Source organism: Schistocerca gregaria, chromosome X (assembly GCF_023897955.1).
Source record: "Schistocerca gregaria isolate iqSchGreg1 chromosome X, iqSchGreg1.2, whole genome shotgun sequence".
Lineage (NCBI taxonomy): Eukaryota > Metazoa > Arthropoda > Insecta > Orthoptera > Acrididae > Schistocerca > Schistocerca gregaria.
The window spans coordinates 771,102,715-771,121,784 of NC_064931.1; the positions used below are offsets into that span (position 1 = coordinate 771,102,715).

General features: G+C 37.2%; 1 protein-coding gene across 2 annotated transcripts in view; it reads right to left on the reverse strand.

Moving 5' to 3' along the window:
- Positions 1-18,738, reverse strand: part of LOC126297836 (cyclin-dependent kinase 17-like) — a 162,309-nt gene extending 143,571 nt beyond the window's left edge. The window contains exon 1 of one of the 2 annotated variants that reach the window (XM_049989087.1): positions 18,527-18,738. The gene's annotated coding sequence lies outside the window, so the exon portion shown is untranslated. The remainder of the gene's footprint in view (positions 1-18,526) is intronic. The other variant, XM_049989086.1, reaches the window with a different exon arrangement.
- Positions 18,739-19,070: the final 332 nt, after the last annotated feature.

Here is a 19,070-nt window from a genome sequence, read left to right on the forward strand (position 1 = left end):
TCAGCACTTGTACATACAAGAGCGCAGAGCGAACTGCCTCCGGCCAGAACACATACAGTATATATACAGCTACAGAACATTCCAGTACAATGGTTCTTGACATTTGTAGATACATCTAGAATGTACTCGAACCAGACATAGAAATTAAAATGGTACAGTCCAGGTGAGTTTAGAACTCACGACCCTGCATTCAACAGTTTAGTATCATAACCTCTACACCACAGTACTACTCAGCTTCTTCTGCGACAATATTGGTGAAATTTAAGCTGCAGAAAGCTCATTTTGGAATCCCTAAAACAACTTTGTTCAGCTACATTTGCATTTAGAATCGTCACAAATCTTGTGGCAAGACTATTCAGGTTGCATATTTTCATTCAATAATGTCATATGGAATACTGTTCTGGGGTAAATCATCTTTCAGTAAAAAAGCCTAATTTGCTCAAAAATGTGCTGTAAGAATAATATGCTTCAAAATATATTTACCTTCTCATGAAGTTTGGTGTACATAATTACAATACCAGAAGGAAAAATTAAATTCATTACTCCACATTAAGGTTGTCTTTAGAACAAAAAAGGGTGCACAATGCTGCAACTAAAATTTTTGTTTACTTACCCAGGGCTATAAAACGTCAGAGACAACAAAGTAAAATTTGAAAACAAAGTGAAAAAGTTTCTCCTTGAAAGCTCTTATTCTGTAGAAGGATTTCTATTATTTTGAAGTGTAAAATGTGCTGATGAGTGCTTGAAACAGGCAAAAAGTGACAAAAAACATGTGGCCTGGTTCTCAAGAGACCCACCACAAGTCTGCTGAGATTAGTTTAATGCAATCCACAGCAACATACAGTGTATTAGCCAGACCAGAAAATAAACCTAAGGTCATTGTTTTGGAGTTCATATTCCGTAACAATCTGAACTCAAGAGACCATAGTTAATGAGGCATTATTAAAAACCTGTTTGTTAATGAAGGCTTTATTAATTTTATCACCTTGAAGCTCGACTGGATTATTTAACAACAAAACAAAGAAATAATGGTTATTGGTGGTTTTAATGTACATTTTCTGAAAAACTCTTCCAGTAAGAATTTATTACAGTCAGTAATACTATCATCCAAAGTAATTCCTACTGTATACTGCCCAACTACCATACCAGTAGCTAATTGCCCACACACAGCTATTGATAACATCTTCATAGAAAGTTCTGACGAACAAAGTTATATTATATGAGGGTTGTCCAGAAAGTAAGTTCCGATCATTCGCTAAATGGAAACCACGGTGTAAATTGGAAACATTTTATTTGCAAGAGTTAGCTACACTTTCCAGATACTCCTCTACACAGTTGCCACTCCGACTTAGACATTTGTCGGAGCGTCATAGCAAATTTCCAACACCTGTGCTTTCCGATAATTCTCTACGCTTGTCTATAGCATGTAGCCTGCACCCAAGTGTTGTCTTCGTACCCAGCGTTTCATGTGAACAGAGATGATACTTAGGATGAGCCAATTAGGGCTGTGTTATGGGTGATCAAACACTTCCCATTGAAAAGGGTGCAGGAGCATCTACACTGCCCCTGCAGAGAATTGTCATGAGGAAGGAAGTGTGTGGCAGTTGTGTTAGGTGGGCTGCATTCATTAAGGCGAAGCCTCTCTGCGGGCCCTCCTACTTGGCAGGAGACACTGTTGTTCTAGGCACCTTTACTCACTCACAACTGAAAAGAGTGTCTTGATGCGATTGACGGTCATACTAAACACTACCCAACACACCTGTGCAAAGCTTCATTGGGTTTTAAAGTTGGTGTCCATTTTGTGCCCGATCAGAACTAACTTTCTAGACAACCCTCGTATAACCAATAGCCAATGGTATTTCAGATGATGACAAACAGTTCCATTTGTGAAATGTTAATAGTGAAATGGATATAAAACCTACAAAATCTGAGTGTGCGAAAGTGGTTAGTAAGTAAAAAATTGATTATTCTGAGTTTAGTAACACATTAAGTTATCTGTGTAGCTATTTGTTTATCAGTGGTACATTTCCTGAATGGTTCAAATATGCTGAAATTAAGACTTTGTTTAAGAAAGGAGATATACCATCAACTTTCAGTCCAATTTCACTTTTGCCAGCATTCTCAAAAACTGTAGAAAAGGGTGGAGGGTATTATTCAATTGGCTTTTTTCATTATCTAACAGCAAACAATGTGCTGTCAAAGTCGAAGTTCAGATTTCTAAAGGGTCCCAACATTGAGAAGCCTATCTAAGTATGCATTTAACTCATTAGGCAATAAATTAATACGTTCCCGGTATATTTTGTGATCTGTCAAAGGCATCTGACCCTGAAAAACATAATATCTTCATAAGTAAACTATAATATTATGGTGTAACAGAACATGTTGCAAAATGGTTCAAACCCTACATATCTGTCAGGAAACAAAAGGTGTCATTAGGAGAGAGACATGTCAATTTATCAGGCATCATTCAATTGGAAACTAATTACATGTGGTGTCCCATGAGGTCCCATTTTAGGGTCCTTACTTTTACATGTGTATATCAATGACTTTTCATCTGTAATGCACTGAAGCACCAAAGAAACTGGTATACGCATGAAATATGTAAACAGACACACTACGGCATTGCAGCCAGCAAAGCCTATATAAGACAACAAGTGTTGGGTGCATTGTTAGATCGGTTAGTACTGCGACAATGGCAGGTTATCAAGATTTAAGTGACTTTGAATGTGGTGTTATAGTCGGCGCACAAGCGATGGGACACAGCATCTCCAAGGTAGTGATGAAGTAGGGATCTTTCCATACAACCATTTCACGAGTGTACCGTGAATAGCAGGAACCCGGTAAAACGTCAAATCTCTGACATCGCTGCAGCCAGAAAAAGATCCTGCAAAAACGAGACCAGCGATGACTGAAGAGAATCGTTCATTGTGAGAAGGTGTAACCCTTCAGCAAATTGCTACAAATTTCAATGCTGGGCCATTAATAAGTGTCAGCATGCAAAGCATTCAACAAAACATCAAGGCCATTCCATGTCAAGTCATCCAGGCCATGACACCCATTATCTAGTTGTGAACGGAGGTTTTGTGTACTGCTTTTGTATCTAATATCATGAACTTCTGCCAATTTTTATTGCTTTATATACATTCTGTTGGTAGCAATTGATGAAAGTTTGATGCAATGTGTTACTTCACAGCAAACTGCAAAAATTTGAAAATTGGCAGCAGTTTTTAAACAAAAAATGGTATGCTGACAGTATTATCCCTGAATATCCTTTTGGACTTGTAGTTTATGAAAACATGTTAGAATTGTCTAATTATATTTTTGTAAATTAATTTTATTGTTAAATTAGAAAAAATATTTTGGACAATTCACCCCCCCCCCCCCCCTCTGGAAAACACTGAAAAAAATAGGAAGTAAACTACTTTTCTTCCACCAACTTTGAGGACTCTTTGCTCAGAGAATAAGTACGACCTGTTGCTGTGATTATATCAACTTCACACAGAATATGAGAGAAAGAAACATCATAATCATCATCACCAGGCCAACAGGATGCGGATGTCCATGAGGATACATGAACCTTACTGTAATATCTCCTCCTTCACAATTCACCTTCTCAACAATTCCCAAATACCAAGAAGAGTCATATGCACATGCAACTTAGCAGTTGGGCTGCACAGTGCATTCTGGTGTTAGTGGCGGAAGTGCATCAGAGAAGTCATGCACAATACTTAGATCTGTATCAGAGCTCCGCCTTTTTGCTCCGATCTTGGTTGGTGATAATGGTACAATGTGATGCATAGATCATGTTCCAGGAATTGTTTTTGCACTTGTGAAGCACTGAGAAAAATAATGTCTGACTTGTACCATTTCATCATTTGAAACAAACACAACTGAAATGCCTTGCAGGTTTTCGCGACAATTCAAATACCTGGAAAGCTGTAAGTATTTGATATTTGTAAACTATTTGCAAACTTGTTTTTGTAACAAGTCTTTTAACAGTGCCACCAATACCATCACAAGGACATTTGCCATGGCTGGTAGCAAGAACAGGACCAGTTGCACTTTATGTTGAAGTCGTGTTCATGGTAGCACATATTTCTGAAGTTCTTACAATTTTTATATTGTGCAGCACAACTATCAATGAAATATTCAACATAAGCAAGATGAATTTCTGGAAATTCACACTTTAAAAAATTCAATACAGTCTTCTGAGTCTGGTACACCATGGCAACAAGATGTTCTAGATCATTAGAAACAATACAAATACTTTTTGCATGCAACTGTTTGTTCTTTTTGTAATATATATGGACAGTGTGAAGAGTGCAGGTGCCACTGTTCCAATGGTACCCCTGAACTTCATCTTGAACAACAAAATTGAGATTTGCACTGAAATCCATTAAAATTAACACTGATCCTTCAAGTGTTTCCATCTTCATTTTCAGATAATCAGATTGTGATTGAGAAATGAATGAGTGTGGAGTAAGTTTTTCAATTTTCTTAATTAGAGTGTCACAGAATTCTGAGAGAGAAGTGATTTGAACACTTAAAGTCATTCTATCAGCTGATACCCATTGACCGTACTGAACCATCTCTTCAGGATCATAGTCTTCTATTTCATTTTCTAAGTGGGTTTGAAGCAATGAACTGGTAGGGCATTTTTCACACAGACTAAGCATACAGGCTCAGTTATTTATATCACATGTTATTATTTTAATTATATCTTGCTATGTTTCTTTAACAGAAATGGAATTTAGAAGCAATTTAACGTTTTGGTGGTAAATGCACACACTTGCGTTGTGTGTTCCTGATGATCCTGCAAGTATACGCTGTTTTGGCTGAAGAGAAGCAAATTTTGATAATCCTACTTTGCCTTCAGGATACTTCTTTTTATAGAGAGAATATAGTTCAGTTAAATTACTTAGAACAAGACTTTTTGTTCATTGGTATTTTTGCTGGTGCTCACTTTTGTCTTTTTTCCCCCAGGCATTAGTCTTGTGTTTTCGTCATCCAAATAAAATCTCTTTACTTTTTGCACTGTATCATGTGGCAATGTCTTTCCTCTTTTCTGCTCAGCCATTGATAAAATACCCTTCTGCATTAAGAGAGCTCGTGCTTGTCATACCAAATATTCAGAAACCTGAAATTTGGAACTGACTTTCTGTCGAGACCTAGTTGGCGGCACAAGAGTAAGTAACTGAATTTTTTCATGATTATTTGCGTATTCAATTTTCTGTTTGATTTTGTCGATGAGTTCACCATGATGTTTTGCCTTTTCTTCCAGTTAGATTAAATCACTGTCAGGGATAGTGCTTGCATCAGCAGCCAGCTCAACTTGATATGTATGTGAATTTTAGGTTTCAGAGCTCCAGCTGCTGATTCCAATTTTTGTTTGGCTGCTACACACCGACTATGTCGAGCAACTGAATGCAGCTTTGCAGGAGATACTCCTGAGATAGTTAAGATAGTATTGAGCACAGATTTTTCAGGAATATGCACCTTCACATTACTGTCATTAGGCCTATATAGTCTGGTGATGAGTCGTCACTTAAAAAAAGTTTGATACAGGGTGGGCACATTTTCTCCCCAAGAATAAACACTAAAGCCTCTCATTTTGTAGGTCTTTGCCTTTTCTAAACTAACTTATGCAATCCAGACGAAACGGATCTTTTATGGCACTTGAAGGGATCGCAGTAAACTTTCTTATGTAGAGAGAATCTGTCTTTGTGTTTAACACACACACATGAAACACGTAAATAACAGTATGAATGACTGTTGCTGCGCTATAATAAAAGTTCTTGTTCTTCACTGGTCAATTCATTCACGCAAGTCAGAGCATTATCACACATATCTTGCAGATACTGTCCAAGAAAACACTGCCTAGTTGTACTTCCCATACTGTTTCAGTCATAAAACCAATATTTGTCGTAAATAATTCAAAACATGATTGGTGTAAAATAAAAAGTAATTAAATAATGAGAAATCACTCTATCCCAATGTTTCATTACAAAAGTATTTCATATTATTATTGCAACATTAGGGGACTTACTTTTGTTTTGGAATGAATAGTTAAAAACTGCAACAACTGAATTTTTAACCAATAATTGACTCTGGGTACAACTCAGTAGAAGAGCTCAGAACTGCATGCTCAGTGAACACATGACTCAAAACAAAGGAACTTGATGATGCAATACATGTAGTGGCAATAAAACAGTGTTCTCAGATATGATTTGTTCCTAGGAAAATCCAGGGTAGTCAACTTCAGCAATTTAGGGGTGACATGAATTAGCAACATCAATATAGAATTTACAATAATAATGTTTTTTACACTTCCCATTATTTCTACAAACTGTTTCTTTTAGTGCGACATAATGGAATATTTATAATAATATTGCAAATTTTTCGAAGGTATCTATGAGGGGGCAATACCTTAAAAAATTATAATGTCCATGCATAGATTTTGTTTAAAAGAAATTATTTATAATTTTTTCTGAGATGTAGATGATGGATATTCACTAAAATAAGTATTACTATAAAAATATAAATCTCCCTCTTTAACTAAAAATCAAGCTTCCACTGCAAAAACTGTAGGAACTATTGCATTTTTAAATTACAATGGAGCTTGTCTATGAAAGCCTAAATTCCTGAATTTATACAACTTCTTTTCATCATAAGTGAAAAAGTAATTGACACGCAACATTTACATTTTGGAAACGTGAATATATGTAGGTAAACTTCCACCACCCAAAATTTCAAGGATCTGCATGATGATGGGTGTCATTTCCTAAACTTTTTGAATGATTTGACATGGAATGACCCACCATCAACATGGACTTTCAGAGCTGAAGGACCACTTGTGTATCCTTTATGACTGCACAACACAAAGCTTTACACCTCGCCTGGGTCCATCAACACCAACATTGGACTGTTGATGACTGGAAACATGTTGCCTGGTCGGACGAGTCTCATTTCAAATTTTATCGAGTGGATGGACATGTACAGGTATGGAGACAATCTCATGAATCCAGGGAACCTGCATGTCAGCAGCGGACTGTTCAAGCTAGTGGAGGCTCTGTAATGGTGTAGGGCGTGTGCAGTTGGAGTGATATGGGACGCCTGATACATCTAGATACAACTCTGAAAGGTGTCACATGCGTAAGCATCCTGACTAATCACCTGCATCCACTCATGTCCATTGTGCATTCCAATGGACTTGGGCAGTTCCAGCAGGACAATCTGACACCCCTATGTCTAGAATTGCTACAGAGTGGCTCCAGGAACCCTCTTCTGAGTTTAAACACTTCCGCTGGCTGCCGAACTCCCCAGGCATGAACATTATTGAGTGCATCTGGGATGCCTTGCAACGTGCTGTTCAGAAGAGCTCTCCACTCCCTCATACTCCTACAGATTTATAGACAGCCCCGCAAGATTCATGGTGTCAATTCCTTCCAGCATTACTTCAGACATTAGTTGAGTCCATGGCATGTTGTATTGCACCACTTATATGTGCATCAAGTATAGTTTCAGAAAGATGGGTTAATGAAATTTTCATGGATATTAATAAAATGTTCCTAGCCAATTCTTTGTCGCAAAACTTTGAAATAACACACTATACACAGTTCAGAATTTGTAAGGTGTTTTCCACCAGTATATACCTAAAATATGACGACAAACACATAGAAGATGACAGTGTTAAATCATTGGGATTACAGCCTGATGGTAAGTTCAACTGGGAGCAGCACACCACAGAACTGCAAAGCCCCGAAATAAAACTCTATTTGCAGAGTGAATTTTGTCAGACATAGGTCATAGAAAAATAAAAACGCTGGCATACTATGCTTACTTTCATTCCATAATGCCTTACATGGTTATTTTTTTGGTTAACTCATCAAGCCAAGCCCAGAACTGGTACTGAAGTTTTTGTCCAAGATAAAGATAATCTATTTATGTACTTACAGAACCCAGGACAATGACACACTCAGATCTACGAAATGTCACAAATCTCACACAAAGTCTTTTGAGCATTGGTGTATCACTGTCATGGAGAATGAGTCATTAAGTGATGCCTTTGATTATTTCTTACAAACCATTACGACTATCTTTAATGAATAGTGTCTCCTCTTCATTAAACACAAAAGATTTAATGCAAGGGAAAAAAAAGAGAAATGTAACTGATGAGTACACACTTTACTTGAATAATGTAAGGATTACGTCAGAAATGTACCATGACAAGTCTTGCACGAATAATGAGTATAAACTTCATGTTCCAAATTAAAAAAGCTTTCCAGAAAGTATACCTTTCCTGCAAAGAAAAGAACCAATGATAACTATATTTTTCAGTTCAGTAACAAATGTAAAGCAGCAGGGAACATAGTTAAAGTGGAAACAGGGCTCCTTTAAGAGCAGATGAGCTAAATAATAGAGTCAAAGTCTGGAAAATTAACTATAACAGATGAAAGTAATTTAGATGATAATGAGGATAGACTTACATATTCACAGGAAACAGAGTGGGCAGTAGACTTGCCAAAAGCAACTCCAGAATTGAAAACACATTAGGATTTTTATTAGATTAGATTCAGTTCTTGTTCTGTAAACCCAAAAATGAGATGATTCTTGTGGGCATAGAACACATCAGAAAGTATAACATAAAAAACATATGACATGTGATTATATAATAGTCACTTTCCTGATTATGTGTCAGGAGATTGTTAAGATATGTGAATACATTACAGTAAACTGGAACTGCTAATATTTAAAGAAGAAATACAGTGTCAGAATGAAACATAGCTACGTACTTTTAATAAATTTATCATACACAAAATATCTAATCTTGACTGTTGAGATCAAGTGCTGTCAAAACTGAAATCTAACATACCTTTTTACACTGGTCTAACAGTCCCTGTAGAAAATAGATACTATATGCATTCCACTGCCTTACCTTACAACAGGATGTTTCCAGAGGGAACATTTCCATAATGCCTCAAACTGGCAATTGTCTTGCCCATGTACAAACAAGGAAGCAGAAATTCACCCTAAAATTACAGACCTGCACCAATAATATAAAAAATTATTGAAAGTTCAATGGAAGACCAATTAAATGCAGCGTTCCCACAAGTTTCCTCAAGTGAAATTCCCTGGCTTCCAGACAAGTTTTAGCATGTTTCCCTGACAAATTTTGAGCTCTCAAGGGCAAGTAAAGACATAAGTAGACAAAAAAATTTATGGACTTCTGTATTTCTCCCCCGTGTGAGCAAAAATGTTAAGTACCAACATCAACATCTTTTGTAATGACTTGTTTTTAGATGGAGAAAGCAGGCAAAATAGTACGTGTGTTTCACTAAAACCACTGTTGTTATTTTATTTCAATAAAACAAAACACATTTGGTGACAAAAATACACATTTCCTTGGAGTCGCAAGACAGATTTAAAATACCTTCACCGATTTGAGAAATAACCTCAGAAAAAAGTAGGCCTCTTGAAAGAAGTGTATAAGGCAGTGAAGAGCTGTGTAAATGAACAGTATGGGTGACCACCATTAAAATGTTGGTTCTACTATGTTCGTTATTGTCAGTTATTACCCACAGTGCTATGTCTATTATTTTACAGGTATTGTGAGATTTTTCTTCTGAGAAATATATTAGAACATAGCATACAAACTGCCAGCGACAGCCACAATTTTCTTCTTATCATCCATGCTTTCTGATATATAAATTACTTTCAAAGTGCCAAAATGTATAGAATAAATAAAATGGTGCACTGTAAAATGTACTTGGGGTGAGGCAGTCAAAATTCCTGAAATCCATCACCTGCGGCCTCTGACCTGCCAAGAAGCACCGCAGTCCTATGTCCTTGGATAAACCACAAAAATCCAAAGCATTATACAACGCACAAACAGATCCAGCCTGTGGTCAGTTCGATGAGACAAGATCTGATGGACAGAGCTTGCACATTAGTGGAAAAGTGCCACAACACGACGACGTGGCATGGACTCAACTAATGTCTGAAGCAGCGCTGAAGGGAATTGACACCACGAATTTATAGGGCTGTCCATAAATCCGCAACAGTACGAGGAGGTGGAGATCTGTTCTGAACAGCATGTTGCAAGACATCCCAGATATGCTCAATAATATTTGTGCCTGGGGAGTATGGTGGCCAGCAGAAGTGTTTAAACTCAGAAGAGCGTTCCTGGATCAATTCTGGGTGGGGTGTTGCAGTGTCCTGCTGGAATTGCCCAAGTCCGTCGGACTGCACAATGGATATGAATGGCTGCAGGTGATCAGACAGGACGCTTACGTAGATGTCACCTGTCAGAGTCATGTCCAGACTTATCAGGGGTCACATATCACTCCAACTGCAAATGCCCCACACCATTACAGAGCCTCCAACAGCCTGAACAGTCTGCTGCTGACATGCAGGGTCCATGGATTCATGAGATTGTCTCCATACCCGTACACGGCTATCCACTCGATACAATTTGAAACAAGACTCGTTCAACCGTGCAACACATTTCCAGTCATCAACAGTCCAGTTTTGGTGTTGACAGGCCCAGGCGAGGTGTAAAGCTTTGTGTTGTGCAGTCATCAAGTGTACACGAATGGGCTTTTGGCTCTGAAAGCCCATAGTGATGATGTTTTGTGGAATGGCCCAGCATTGAAATCTACAGCCATTTGCAGAAGAGTTGCACTTCCATTATGTTGAATGATTCTCTTCGGTCTTTGTTGGCCCCTTCTTGCAGGATCTTCTGAAGTAATCGTGATTTTAGGTATGCCACAGGGGAGTGACGTAGGACCGCTGCTATTCACAATATATATAAATGACCTTGTGGATAACATCCAAAGCTCACTCAGGCTTTTTGCGGATGATGCGGTAGTATATCGAGAGGTTGTAACAATGGCAAATTGTACTGAAATGCAGGAGGATCTGCAAAGTATTGATGCATGGTGCAGGGAATGGCAATTGAATGTCAATGTAGACAAGTGTAATGTGCTGCGAATACATAGAAAGAAAGATCCCTTATCTTTTAGCTACAATATAACAGGTCAGCAACTAGAAGCAGTAAATTCCATAAATTATCTGGGAGTACACATTAGGAGTGATTTAAAATGGAATGACCATATAAAGTTAATCGTCAGTAAAGCAGATGCCAGACAGATTCATTGGAAGTATCCTAAGGAAATGCAATCCAAAAACAAAGGAAGTAGGTTACAGTACACTTGTTCACCCACTGCTTGAATTCTGCTCACTGGTGTGGGATCCGTACCAGGTAGGGTTGATAAAAGAGATAGAGAAGATCCAACGGAGAGCAGTGCGCTTTGTTACAGGATCATTTAGTAATCGCGAAAGCGTTACGGAGATGATAGATAAACTCCAGTGGAAGACTTTGCAGGAGAGACGCTCGCTCAGTAGCTTGGTGCGTGCTTTTGTTGAAGTTTCGAGAACATACCTTCACCATGGAGTGAAGCAGTATATTGCTCCCTCCTACGTATATCTCGCGAAGAGACCATGAGGATAAAATCAGAGAGATTAGAGCCCACACAGAGGCATACCGACAATATTTCTTTCACAAACAATAGGAGACTGGAATAGAAGGGAGAATCGATAGAGGTACTAAAAGTACCCTCAGCCACACACCATCAGGTGGCTTGCAGAGTATGGACGTATATGTAGATCTTTCGTGATTTTCCAGTTTTTTTAATTTCCCTGATAGTTCCTTGATTTCCCTGATATGTATGAAAATTCCCTGATATTTTGTGATTTCCAGAACGTGTGGCAGCCCTGAAATGATTCGTTGGAGTTTTACTACTTAATGAGACCCAATATAAATTCCGAAGTGGGCTATCAACAATTAAGGAAGTTGAAGAAGTTGTATTATCAGTAGTGCAGGGTTCTGAAAATAGGGAGCACACCTACACATCTATAGCAGATTTAATTACAGAATTGGACACTGTCTCACGTAGCATTTTAATTAAGAGACTTGACAGATATGAAATACCTAAAATAGAACAAGCACTACTGAAATCCTATTTAACAAAAAGAAACCAAATGATGTTTGTAAACTCAAATAAAACATGAGACCAATATGAAGGATCTACATTGGGATCTTGCTTATGTATTGTCTGTGTGAATGACCTACCTTACTTACTACCATATAAATCTGCGATATATGCCAATGACACAAACTCTTATCGTATCACATAATGATATGAGCTGCCAAACAAATCAACAGCTCCGTGACGGGAAAGGCACCTCACTGGATTCAAAAATATATGTTGACACTAAATAAAAATAAAACTGAACACACCGTCTTTTAGAATTTTAGAAAACTGTTAGGCATATACCTTGATAATAAATTATGTTGGAATACCCACCCAGAAAAGCTGTACAGTATGTTAGCAAAGGAGCTTGTGCTGAATATAGAGAAATGTTGATAACAGTTACATGTTGAAGTGTCTGCCACCCCCACCCCTTTCAGAAAAAAAAAATCCTGGTTGTGGTGTGTACTGCAGGTCAAGTTCTAGGTTAGGTTGGAAGGAGGCAATTCGGTTGAGAGTTGGCAAAGCCAACAAATGTGAAAGCACAAAATTTGGTTGGGATAAGAAACTGACTGTTAAGGGAAGCCTACTGCTTACGTATGTACCGTATTGGAAAATGCAAAAATCAGTCTGTCACTACACCAGTTAGTTTCACATTTGTTAGCTTCATCAACTCACAACCACAGTCACCTTACAACCTAACCCATACCTCAGGCTAAGCTACAGATCAATGTGTCACCACAACCAGTCTTTTTTGGTTTCACATTAGTTGACTTCACCAACTAAAGACAGAACTGTGAATATATGAATAAAAATGTGACATGACAGCAGCCATAAGCATTAGGTATATCAATGGGCAAAGCCAACAAGTTGTATCAAACGATCCTCTTGACCCGCTCATGCTTATGGCAAACTATGCCTTTTTCATGCACACTTGCATTACGGAATACTTTGGGGAAACTCCACTGGGACAAAAGAGGTTTTCCTCTGGCAGAAGAAAGCCATTAGATGTATTTTTCATTTGAGCAGTGTAACTTCTTGCAGACAGTTCTTTACTAAGCAGCAAATACTTCAAGTATCTAATCTACACATGGTTAAAGTACTTATGCATGCCAAACAAAATGTCCACAGATGTAAAAGTAGATCCAATGTGCACTCGTGTGGAACTAGAAACAGGAACTTACTGGACATTACTTGGATTCCTTTAAGTGACGTCCAAAATAACTTTTTACGGACAAATTTTTCAACAACATACCACATGACAAGGGACATTGTATGAATACAAATTTAAAATCGTTGTAAACAGATGGCCGAAAGAAAAAGAATTCTATTAACTTATGTATAATGGAAAAAAAATGATGATTCTTTTATTATAAATGTGAATAAAGAACATTTTAACAACCTAATTTGAGTCCTATATAATCTTCATAAAAAAACTAATTAAAAAAAATAATTGACCATGCACTGGATAGAAATGTATTCAGTGGGGCAGTTTATAATGGGAGAGATCCTTTATGGTGTACAGTCACTGTAATGAAACTTCTAAGGTAACAGACACAGTTGCACAATAGGTGTAAATGAAAGTGCAGGGCTATAGATAGAAAGATGCCGAATGAAACACATCTGACAATCCAGAGAGCAATGTGTGAAGCCTTCAATGACTTCTGTAGTAGAATACTGTCAATTCCTCACAAAACACAAAGAAATTCTGGTAATATATAAAGGTTGTTAATGGCACCAAAGTTAAGTGTCCAGTCACACATGAACAAGACTAGAACTGAAATTGGGAGTAGCAAAGAACAAGCAGAAATGCTTAACCCTGTTTTCAAATGTTCTTTTCCAAAGGAAAACCCAGATGTATTGCCCCAATATAACTCCCATACCACTGAAAAGACGTACATAATACGTACTACTGTCAGTGGTGTTGAGAAACAGCTGAAATGGCTAAAACTGAACAACGCCCCAGGGCCCATAGCATCCTTATCAGATTCTATACCCAGTTTGCAGCTGAGTTAACCCCTCTGTTAACTATAATCTATCGTAGATCACTCAAACAAAAAACTGATCTCAACAATTAGAAGAAAGTACAGGCCATCTGCCCACAAAAAGGGTAGCACTAGTGATCCAATGTTCTTGACATCCATTTGTTGTAGAATCTTAGAAAACATTCTGAGCTCAAACATAATTAGGTATATCAAACAGAACGCCCACCTCCATGCCAACCAGGGTGGATTTTAAAAACACAAATCATGTGAAACCCAATTTGCACTTTTCCCACATGACATCCTGAAAGCCAAAGCACTTCAGTAAATGTAGTATTTCTCAATTTCTGAAAAGCATTTGACTCAGTATCACACCTACACTTATTATCAAAAAATTTGATCATTTGGGACATAAGACGAAATATGTGACAAGACTGAACATTTCTTGGTAGGGAGAACACAGCACATTATCTTGTATGTACAGTCATCGACAAGTGTAGAATTAATTTTTGGTGTACTCAATGGAAGTGTGTTGGGTGCCTTGATGATCATGTTGTATATTAATGATCTTGTAGACAATATCAATAATAACCTCAGACTTTTCACAGGTATCTAAAATGAAGTACAGTCTGAATGAAGATGTACAAATAGATATTCAGTCAGACCTTGATAAGATTTCAAAGTGGTGTAGTGATTGGCAGCTTGTTTTAAATGTTCAAAAATGTAAAGCCGTTCACTTTACAAAATAAATAAATAAAAGTATCCTATGAATATAATATTAGTGAGTCACTGCTGGAATCCTTAGCTGGGTGTAACACTTGGTAGGGATATGAAGTGGAATGATCACATAGGCTCAGTCACGGGTACAGCAGGTAGTAGACTGGTTTACTGATAGAACACTATGGAAATGCAATCAGCCTACAAATCATATAGCTTACAGATCACTCGTGACCCATCCTCGAGTATTACTCAAGTGTGTGGGACCCGTATCAAATAAGACTACCAGGGAATATTGAACTTATACAGACAAGGGCAGCTCAAATGGTCACCATTTTGTTTAAGCTGTGGAAGAGCAACATTGAGATGTTGAAAGAATTTAATGGGCAGACTCTTGAAGAGGGACAGAAACTATCCGGAGGAAGCCTACTGACAAAGTTTCAAGAACAGGTTTAAGTGATTACTCTACAAATATACAACCCCCAAATATCGCTCCCATAGGGATCCTGAGGATAAGATTAGATTAATTACAGCACACAGAGGGGTATTTAAATAATCATTTTTCCCACACGTCACATGTGAATGGAATGGGAAAAGCCCTAATAACTGGTACAATGTGACGTACCCTCTGCTATGCACTTCACAGTGGTTTGCAGCGTACAGATGTAGAAGAAATTATGTGATGAGTACAAGGCAAGCAATATCAATGTAATAATATTTATATATGTTAACCATTTGTATAATTATGTATCTACTGATGATGCCTTGGACTACACAACAGTTGTTTACAGCCAAATAAATAAATTCATTTTAAAGTTTTCCACATTCAAAATGTGAGATAAGAATTGTTTATGATGTGAACTAAAGAACATACTGCACATGCCTGTTCAAGGAACCAGGGATATTAACTACTGCTTCCCAATACAGTTAGTCCTTAATAATTATTTTCATTAAAAATATACAGTGTGTCCATACATTATCTTTACAGCCTAACACTTTAATAACTTGAAAATTATATTAGATATTAAAAATGGTTCAAATGGCTTTGAGCACTATAGGACTCAACATCTGAGGTCATCAGTCCCCTAGAACTACTTAAACCTAACTAACCTAAGGACATCACACACCTCCATGCCTTAGGCAGGATTCGAACCTGCGACCGTAGCGGTCACGCGGTTCCAAACTGAAGCGCCTAGAACCGCACGGCCACACCAACCGGCTATTAAATATTAACAAATGATTTTCAACATGTGATAAGATAACTTATAAAGGTTTTTTTTAAATCTCAGAGTGACACAGCTTGATGCAAAACTGAACTTGAAAATCTCATAAAAAGTGGACACCACAGTACATGATGTTAGGAAGAACTCTGCTTCTCTGCCTACAGCTGGTAAAATTGTTGTTTATTGAAATACGTCTATTTCGTGACTTTAGGCCACATCATCAGGTAAACAATGTTAAAAGAACATAGGCATACCAATCACATCTAGTCAATACTATGGCGAGCGAAATGTAAAGTAGAAGTGCCTCATTCTTTAAAATCTGCTTGCACCAGTATGAGAGCAGAGCAGTTCAGTGCAGGGCAAGGTAAAAGTGGCCCATACAAACAACAAAAATATTTCTGGTTCATACAGATGACATCTGATACCTTACACCACTAGACTTCTTCCAGTGGTGTTTTATAAAGGATCTAGTGTACCGAATCAAACCTACAGGACTTCAAGGCACGCATTTCCAATGTATATCAACAAATCAGCACGGCGACCTTGAATCATATGTGGAGAGAAATGGAATCTCGACTAGCCATTATCTATGCCACTAATGGAGCAAACACTGATGTGTATGAATGAAGAAATAAAACTTTATCAGTCATCTTATCCCATGTTGAAAACCATTGTTAATATCTAGTGTAGTTACGTCTTAAGTTTTAAAGATAATTTATGGACACCCAGTATATCTTTTTTCAAACCTGCAGCTCAGCTCGTGGAATCAATACTACAAATAAGAATAATCCTCACAACCATTTAGAATCATTTTGGTTCCTCAAGGTTATTCAAGAACACACATTTTCAGTAGCTTGCCACCAGCAATCAAAAGTTTACATATTTATACAGTTCAGTTTAAGAGGAATGTAAAGGATTTATTGGTGGCCATCTCCTTCTAATCCACTGATGAATTCTTAGTAGAACCAACTAATGAGTACGTTACTAATAATATCAAATAACGCAAGTATTTGTACAATCTGACTTCTGTAAAAATTTATTGCAGTAATGTGACCATGCATGACTAACCATAATGGAAACGCCTAATAATCAGTGTATTTACATGCTTTGTGATAATTTATGTATTACCTTTTAAATGAAAATATATTTAAGTTTTTTTTTGCCCATCCATGAAGATCATTTCACTTTGAATCTAGGAAGTCACATCAGTATGTTTGTTTTTCTTTCTAAATATTTATTGTGTGTTCTTGTTTTTCTGAGATGTTCTAGACCCTGCAGGACCACCTCAATATGGATGGGTATATTGGAATTAAAAGTACATCTAATCTAATCTACTTCCCAGAACTTTATCTTTGTAGTTAGATAATATCTACAGAAAAATTATTCGAGATCCATCACTTAACAAAGTGTCAATAATCAGAGTGAAATTTTATTCCAAAACGGAATTATATACATTGTACTGTTAGTTACAGTCAAGTGACAGATCTAATTTCTCTGTTCTAAGAGGCAGAATATTGAGTTTTTCACTACACTGCTCTATTCCCATCATTTGTGAGCACCAACAAGCACTATAATAATCAACAGTCTTCATTACCAACATGTACCAAACAATGTCGTCTAAGAATATTACCTCACTCTGTTGAAACTGTATGGGTAAAAAAATGATAATACTCGCCACAGTATGTATTCCAGTTACCATGCTCTCAACAGAATGTGTGTCTAGTGACCTCTGAGAAAATATGCAAAAAAGAAGTTGTTAACTAACATGAGATTTTATGTCCAATTTACTTCAGGTATGCATGAGCATTTATAATCACCACATAACAACTCAAGTCACATTGTCAGTGATATTATCTATTAGAAAGGGTGGGTACTTCTGTTTACAAAATATAAACTTTTATTACTTCACGAGTCAAAATCTTTATCCATATATTACATACATATCCATCCAAAACTATGTTTAAATTTAGAAAATAAGTGTGGTATTCAGATGTAAAAGAACTGCATTCAACAGTATAAAGTATCTTGTTAGCAGATACTCAATGGCCACACCCTTCTGCATGGAAGAATGCATGTTTACTCCACATCAACCCCTGAATTCACTTGCAGCATTCAACAATATCGGGCGTGGGCTTGGGACATGAATACCGAATATTACAATCTACTAATCAACGAACGATAAAAACCGAAACATAAAGAAAGTGTTTCTCTGTATCATGTCAACTTGCTTGACTGTAAACAGTAGGTACGACCACAATCACATGGTAAAAATTTACCATAATTCACATTCAGCAGCTGTCAACAAAAACAAAGGAAATAAGCGTGATATGAGACTTTGATTTATTTTGTGGAGTTTTACGAACTCGTAACACACGAACTAAACAAACATGAAAGGCACTGACAATTCACGAGAGAGGTAAGTACAGATGTAGACCCGATGTTTCAATGGAGTCTGGTCACACAAGAATCTAAATTTCTGAAAATATTTCAGTGGAAACAGAATTGTTTGTGTTTACGCGACAGTTTGATCAAACAAACTTCTCAGCAAAACAAATGCTATCATTTCGTGCCTCACCTTATATTATCGGCATTGAAGAAGTCCTCCTCTTCTGCTGAGTAACACATCACATGAGAAACGTAAACACGCGTCAGTAACGATTAACACACGGATTAAGTCAATTTAAGCTAGAGAATTCATTGCCCATTATCTGCCGAAACTTTTGTACTTTGTTTTTCCGCCATATTCAACAACCTTACCACAGATAACGAACCACAAACTGTCATTCAGTTGTTACTGGCTTTGTGTCAATATCGCGGTGCTGAGTTCTGTGTGGAGATCGCAGATATGTCATTCGAAAAAAAAATGCGATGTTATGAATTAAGGTCTAGATTTTCAGAAATGGAAAATATTACTTTTGTTGCATTAAATGAGAATTTCACATTTATACGACACTGTCTTTGATGAAAAAGTCTAATGACAGTGTTTTATAGTGTACAGTACATGAATAAAGCCGTGGTTAAAAATAAAAACCGATCTCCGCCTGTCTTGCACAAATTCATGTAGTTACTTTTCAGCCATTATCATTATTAACGTAATGTAAAACTTGCAGTAGCCAGTT